The sequence below is a fragment of the Scyliorhinus canicula genome, chromosome 2 (genome assembly GCF_902713615.1).
Source record: "Scyliorhinus canicula chromosome 2, sScyCan1.1, whole genome shotgun sequence".
Lineage (NCBI taxonomy): Eukaryota > Metazoa > Chordata > Chondrichthyes > Carcharhiniformes > Scyliorhinidae > Scyliorhinus > Scyliorhinus canicula.
In genome coordinates this window covers 110,414,404-110,422,426 of record NC_052147.1, presented here as the reverse complement: position 1 = coordinate 110,422,426, position 8,023 = coordinate 110,414,404, and positions in this window count along the sequence as shown.

Below are 8,023 nucleotides of genomic sequence, written 5' to 3'. Positions count from 1 at the left end.
TTCTCTGAACTCTAGTTTCCTGGCTGCACCAAACTCCAAATGGCTCCCAGAGCTTTTCTGAGCCCGAACTGCCTGGCATGGAACTAATGACCTGCACTCAGCTCCCAGGACTGCTTGGAGTCTGCTAATTCAGCACTTTTTCAGTATAAAGCCTCTTCACTGGTTTCAATTTATGAGTGTTCTACAGCAGGGGAACTTCAACCCATCTCCATGACAATGTAACCTTCTCAGTCTATCCTCAAACTGACCTCTAAGCCAATTAACACTCATTTTTACAATTTCCCCAGTTAAATAACCCCATCTGCTGCATGGCGCCTCTTCTATTCTGGCTCTATCAAACAAACATGAGTTGTCTGGCAAACTCTAAAGCCCAGCATTCTCGTTACCGTACCAACATACCAATAACCTTCCCAGAATTAAACATTGCCTCATATGCACCATGCACCATAAAATATGCACCATGAACAAGATGTTCATCACAATGGTGATCCCATATGATGTAAAAATTAACATTTAACCCAATTAGAGCCATAGATGACCTATTGCATTTTATTTAACACTTTGGAACTTTATAAGCCCTACCACAAGCAGTCCATCTAGTTTCTAATCTTGTGGTTTTCACTTGAGAAGCGCTAGGTTTCTGAGCTCTTGAACTGTTTGTTGCAATACAAAAATATTGGCTCCATTTTCTTTGTTACGGTTGGCAAGAGCCAAGATAGCCCTGTAAACAAAGGAGTATAAACAACTGAAATCATGCACCTTATCTGCCCAGAACATTGAATAATCCTTCGTTTCAGAATATTGATTTGTAGAGCTTCCTTGCGCTAAGTAAGCAGAGTTCTGAATTTAGTGAGTGAATTATGGAAAACGTTCTGGGTACAAATAGGGCATGCTCAGAATTGGGATATATGCTTTCTGCACACATCTTGGGTAATTGAACATGACATGCAGAAGGAGGCCATTTGGCCCATCGAGTCTGCACGACCCACATAAGACCTCACTTCCACCCGATCCCCGTAGCCCCTCCTAACCTTTTTGGACACTAAAGGGCAATTTAGCATAGCCTAACCACATCTTTGGACTGTGGGAGGAAACCGGAGCACCCGGAGGAAACCCACGCAGACACTGGGAGAACATGCAGACTCCGCACAGACAGTGACCCAGCAGGGAATGTGTTGGGCTTTCTTTTACTTTGTCTTTTCTGTGGCTCTGTTCCAATTATGGCAATCAGTGGATTTGCCTTTCTTTCTATATTATCTATGTCCTAATGCTCAGTCGCCAGTTATCAAATGATACCACCACAAGTTTCAATCGGCTATTGATCAAAGAGCCAAACACCAGTTAGTTAGTTCAAGGTCAAGGGTACTTTATTTACACACAATTAGTCATGCAACATAAACACTACTAGTTAACTATACTTATCGAAGGGACTGAGGGAATGGATGGTGAGGAGGGGGGGGGGTTGGGAGGGGGGTTTGCCACTGTGGGGAGTGGACTTGGGGGGGGGGGGGGGGGGGGGGGGGGGTTCCCTGGACAGGTGGTGGGTTGAGGAAGGGCTATGGCTGATCGGCGTAGGGGGAGCGGGATGCCCCCCCGGGTTCGGTTGGTCACATGGAACGTGAGGGGGCTGAATGGTCCGGTGAAGCGATCCCGGGTCTTGGCTCACTTGAGGGGGCTGGGAGCGGATGTGGCTATGCTCCAGGAGATGCACCTCAGGGTTACGAATCAGGTGAGGCTAAGAAAGAGTTGGGTGGGACAGGTGTTACACTCGGGGCTTGATGCAAAGAACCGTGGGGTAGCAATTTTGGTGGGTAAGAGCCTGTTGTTCGTTGCGTCCAAAGTGGTGGCGGATAGTGCAGGTCGGTATGTGATGGTGCGTGGGAGACTTCGGGGAGCGGGTGGTCTTGGTTAATGTTTATGCCCCCAACTGGGATGATGCGGGCTTCATGCGTCGTATGCTGGGCCTGATCCCGGACCTGGAGACGGGGATTGATTCTGGGTGGGAACTTTAACACGGTGCTGGATCCGGCTCTGGACTGCTCAAAGTCTAGGACGGGCAGGAGGCCGGCAGCGGCGTCGGTGCTGAGGGGGTTTATGGATCCGATGGGAGGGGTGGACCCTTGGAGGTTTTTGGAGCTGGGGGGTAGGGAGTTCTCCTTTTTCTCCCATGTTCATAAGGCGTACTCACGGATTTACTTTTTCGTGCTTAGCAGGGCGCTAATCCCGAGAGTGGTGGGGGTGGAGTATTCGGCAATAGCCATTTCTGATCATGCTCCACATTTGGTGGACCTGGAGCTGGGGGAGGGGAAGGATCAACGCCCGCTGTGGAGGTTGGATGTGGGGCTTTTGGCAGAGGAAGAAGTGTGCGGGCGGATCCGTAGGGGTATAGAGGGGTATCTAGAAACCAACGACAAGGGGGAGGTGCAGGTTGGGATGGTTTGGGAAGTGCTAAAGGCAGTAGTTAGAGGGGAGCTGATATCTATTCGGGCGCACAGGGAGAGGGTCGAGAGGGAGAGGCTGGTGGAGGAGATGGTCAGGGTGGATGGGAGATATGCAAACACCCCAGAGGGAGGGGCTTCTGAGGGAGTAGCGCAGTCTCCAGGCTGAGTTTGACATTTTAACCACCCGTAAGGCGGAGGCGCAGTGGAGGAGGGCACAGGGGGTGGTGTATGAGTACGGGGAGAAGGCAAGTCGGATGTTGGCTCACCAGCTCCGGAAGCGCGAGGCAGCTAGAGAAATTGGGGCAGCCACGGATGCAGGTGGGAACTTAGTGCGGGGTGGAAAGGACATCAATGGGGTGTTCAGATCCTTTTATGAGGGGCTGTACTGGGCGGTACCCCCCGGGGAAGCAGGCGGGATAGACCGCTTTTTGGATAAGCTGGAGTTCCCAAGAGTAGGCCTCACGGTAGCATGGTGGTTAGCATCAATGCTTCACAGCTCCAGGATCCCAGGTTCGATTCCCGGCTGGGTCACTGTCTGTGTGGAGTCTGCACGTCCTCCCCGTGTGTGCGTGGGTTTCCTCCGGGTGCTCCGGTTTCCTCCCACAGTCCAAAGATGTGCGGGTTAGGTGGATTGGCCATGCTAAATTGCCCGTAGTGTAACGTTAATGGGGGGATTGTTGGGTATACGGGTTACGTGGGTTTAAGTAGGGTGATCATTGCTCGGCACAACATCGAGGGCCGAAGGGCCTGTTCTGTGCTGTACTGTTCTATGTTCTAGTGGAGGGTTTGGGGGCCCCAATTGAGTTGGAGGCACTGGGAAGCATGCAGACAGGGAAAGCGCCGGGGCCTGATGGGCTCCCGGTGGAATTTTATAAGAAATTTTCAGATTTGCTGGGCCCCCTGCTGGTGAGGACCCTGAATGAGGCCAGGGAGGGGGCTCTGCCCCCAATGATGTCCAGTGCAATTATCTCTTTGCTCCTGAAGTGGGACAAGGACCCCCTTCAGTGTGGGCCTTATAGGCTGATCTCGCTCCTTAACGTAGATGTCAAGTTGTTGGCAAAGGTGCTGTCCAGGAGGGTGGAGGATGTGGTCCCGACGGTGATTCATGAGGACCAAACGGGGTTTGTAAAGGGGAGACAATTGAATGCCAACGTGCGGAGGCTCCTGAATGTTATGATGATGGCGCCGGTGGTTGGGGAGTCAGAAATAGTGGCGTCCATGGATGCGGAGAAAGCTTTTGGTACGGTGGAGTGGAGTTACCTGTGGGAGGTGTTACGGAGGTTTGGGTTTGGTGAAGGATTCATTAGCTGGGTGAGGTTGCTGTGCAGCTCCCCGGTGGCGAGTGTGGTGACGAATGGGAGGAGGTCAGAGGACTTTCGGCTTTCCAGAGGGACGAGGCAGAGGTGCCCCATGTCTCCCCTGCTCTTCGCGTTAGCAATTGAGCCCCTGGCCATGGCGCTGAGGGACTCGAAGGGTTGGAGGGGGATTGTGCCGGGGGGGGGGGGGGGGGGGGGGAGAGGAGCACCGGTTGTCGCTGTATGCAGATGATCTGCTGCTGTATGTTGCATACCTGGCTCAGGGGATGCCAGAGGTGCTGAGGATACTTGAGGAGTTTGGGGACTTTTCGGGATATAAGCTAAATGTGGGGAAAAGCGAGCTGTTTGTCCTGCACCCGGGGGGGTCAGGAGAGTGAGATAGGGGAACTCACGTTGAGGAGGGCTGAGGGGAGCTTTAGGTATCTTGGGGTCCACATGGCTAGGACCTGGGGGGGCTATGCATAGGCTTAACTTTTCGCGGCTGGTGGGGCAGATGGAGGAGGAGTTCAGGAGGTGCGATGCGCTGCCGCTCTCGTTGGCAGGCAGGGTTCAGTCGGTTAAAATGATGGTGCTCCCGAGGTTTTTGTTTCTTTTCCAGTGCCTCCCCGTGTTGGTCCCGAAGCCTTTTTTCAGAAGGGTGAATAAGTCGATTCTGGGGTTTGTGTGGGCGAGGAAGGCCCCGAGAGTAAGGAGGGTATTTTTGGAGCGAAGAAGGGAGGTAGGGGGCCTGGCGCTGCCCAACCTGTGTGGATATTATTGGGCGGCGAACGTAGCGATGATTCGCAGGTGGGTGACGGAAGGGGAGGGTGACGCATGGAAGAGACTGGAGGTAGCGTCCTGTGCGGGTACGAGTCTGGAGGCCTTGGTGACGGCCCCACTTCCACTCCGCCCGGCAAAGTACTCCACGAGTTCGGTGGTGGTTGCGTGTCTCAAAATCTGGGGACAGCGGAGGCGGCATAGGGGGGAAGTGAAGGCCTCAGTTTGGGCCCCGATACGGGGCAATCACCGTTTTGCTCCAGGGAGAACGGGTGGGGGATTTGGGAGTTGGCACAGGGCAGGCATCAGACAGTTTGGGGACCTCTTCTTGGATGGGAAGTTTGCGACTCTGGAGGAGCTGGTGGGGAAGTGGAACCTTCCCACGGGAACGCTTTTAGGTATATGCAGGTCAGGGACTTTGTTAAGAGGCAGGTGGAGGAGTTTCCGTGGCTGCCGCCAAGGGGGGTGCAGGACAGGGTGCTTTCGGGGACATGGGTCGGGGAAGGGAAGATCTCGGCTATTTACCAACTGATGCAGGAGGAGGAGGAGGAGGCCTCAGTAGATGAGCTCAAAGCGAAATGGGGGGAAGAGATTGAGGATGGGACGTAGTCGGACGCCCTGGAGGGGGTGAATTCTTCCTCCTCTTGCGCACGGCTCAGCCTAATTCAGCTGAAGGTGCTGCACAGGACTCACATGACGGGGGCAAGGATGATCCGGTTTTTCGGAGGTGAAATCAGGTGTGGGAGGTGTTCGGGTGGCCCGGCAAACCACACCCATATGTTTTGGGCATGTCCGGTTCTGGAGGGGTTTTGGAAGGGGGTGGCGGGGATTTTGTCGGAAGTGGTTGGGTCTAGGGTCAGGCCGGGCTGGGGGCTCACGATCTTTGGGGTAGCTTCGGAGCCGGGAGTGCAGGAGGCGAGAGAGGCTGGCATTCTGGCCTTTGCGTCTCTAGTAGCCCAGCGCAGGATTCTGTTACAGTGGAGGGATACGGGGCCCCCGAGTTCGGAGACCTGGGTCAACGACATGGCTGGGTTCATCAAGTTGGATAGGATGAAGTTTGCCCTGAGGGGGTCGGTACAGGGGTTCTTTCGGCGGTGGCAGCCCTTTCTCGACTTCCTGGCGAAGGGTTAGAGAGTGGTCGGTCTCTGCAGCAACCGGGGGGGGGGGGGGGGGGGGGGGGGGTTGAGGCGTTGGGTTTATGTTATTTTCTTCTTTGTTGTATTGCTATTTGTTATTATTTATTTTGGGGGGGGGGGGAGAAGAGTTCTTTTCTTGTTTTGTTGTGGAAACAGGCCTTGTTTGTTTTAAATTGGGGGGAGAAAATTTGTTATTGTTATTAAAAAACTTGAATAAAATTATTTTTTAAAAGAAACTATACTTATCGACGAAAACAACCTGTACTTAACTTCGGGCACCCGGCTTCGGTCAGAAAACAGTGGCCGCTGTTCGCTTCTGGATCTATCGGGTTTGAAGGAATAACTGCTGCTCAACTAGTCTCATCCGTCTGGTAGCGAGCGTTGAACTTGGACTTGCTTCTGGCGTTGCTGCACTTGGCGATGGCCGTAGCCGGGGTACCAAAACCAAGAGAGAAAACATTTGGCGAATGCTTCTTCTTATACTTGGGGGGGGGGGGGAGGTCACGGGTCACGCTCTTTTGGGCGGTCCTTCGATTTGGACCTTACTAATTGGGTGATCCCTGATCACTCTGTTCGATTCCTTAGCCAATAAGTGGGCGGGGCGTGTCCCAAGCGGTCATTGACTCCGTTGATTGTGTTTCCCTTGAACAGGGAGTGGCGCCGAAATGTCTTTGACTACCGGTTGCTCGTGTACCAGTCTTGTTGAAGATGGGCCATCAAATGCTAATTGGCCCCATTAAAATGCTAATTGGACGGAGTTTCGATACCATCTGGACTTCTTGTTGACATATGCATTTCAGGCTCTGAGCCTGCCTGATTCTTGGCTTGTCCATTTTACCCGCTAGACTTTGCGTGTTTCTCTGCACCTAGTTGGAAGTGGCCATCCCAGATGACTACAAATGGAACATGGGACACTGGCGCTGTGAAGCCACAGTGCTAACCACTATGCCACCGTGCTGCCCTTCTGTAGTTTACACAAATGTGTAATATTTCCTGCATCTTCCTGTATTGTGGAGCGTTAAACAGACTTCTGCAATATGTTGGCCACTACGAATGCAAATAATTGCCGGGTGTAATTTTCCTCCTTAACAGCAGCACTTCAAAAATCACAGGCAAGTGCCGAGAGATTGCCAATTTTTTGTTATGGCTTGATTGACAAAACCCAAAATGAGCACTCAGAATTTTATGTTTTTTGGATAGTAACTATGCTGCCCAAGTTTTCTTCATACTTACATAATCACTGTTTAAGAGCCTCTAGCTCAGGGGTGGGCAAACTACGGCCCGCGGGCCGCATGCGGCCCGCCAAAGGTCTTTATGCGGCCCACCAAGTCATTTTCTTTTTTAAATTTTTAATTATTTTTCTTAAGGTTAATGGGGGGGGGGGGCTGTTGGGTTACTTACTGGTATAGGGTGGATACGTGGGTTTGAGTAGGGTGATCATTGCTCGGCACAAGTCGAGGGCCGAAGGGCCTGTTCTGTGCTGTACTGTTCTATGTTCTATATGAGGCGCCCAGAATCATAACCGGGTGAAGTAATTATTTACTTAATATACTATGCGGCCCTTTAAAATTGTGAATTTCTGAATGTGGCCCTTGCACGGAAAAGTTTGCCCACCCCTGCTCTAGCTGCATGGACACCAGGATATGTTCTTTCAACGGTTATCCTTTTTTAAAACACGATTGTTTGGGAATATGCAGAATTTGACCAGAAAAAATAAGTTGTAAATCCATCTGCATTCATGAGGATGGCTGCAGATTCTGTGCCAATTATATGTGGCTCACGTGTTTGGACTCCAGTCTCTGTGGCAGAAGGCTGTGGCTACATGTCCCATTCCAGAGACAAGAATCTAGGGTGGCATTCCAGTACAATTTATTGAACGAGTGCTACACTGTCAGCCCTGATGGGTGAGATGTCAAACAGATGCTCCGGCTGCCTTTTAAGGTGAATGTCAAAGATCCCATGTCGATATTTCAAAGAGGAGTAGACGGTATCCCTGGTGTCTTGGCCAATATTTTTTATCTCAATCAACATAGCCAGAATGATTGCTTGGCCATCATCACATTGCTTTCCGGGGGAGTTTGCTGTGTCCAAACTGGCCACTATGTTTTCTACATTACAACAATGATTCCACTTCAAAAGTACTGCAAAGTTATTTGTTACCTCGTTTGTGAAGGACATTATATCAATGTAAGTTTTGTTTAAGCCTGTCAATACTGGATATAGTCATATTGGACTCAATGTTAATTCCACAGGTGCATGGTTTTGGACCACTGTGACCTGAAACCGTCTGTGATTATGCAACGGTACTGATTTAACATGGCAATACGCTCCCTTGGCGAGTCGGTTACAGACGATTTAACTTGTTTGTGGCACT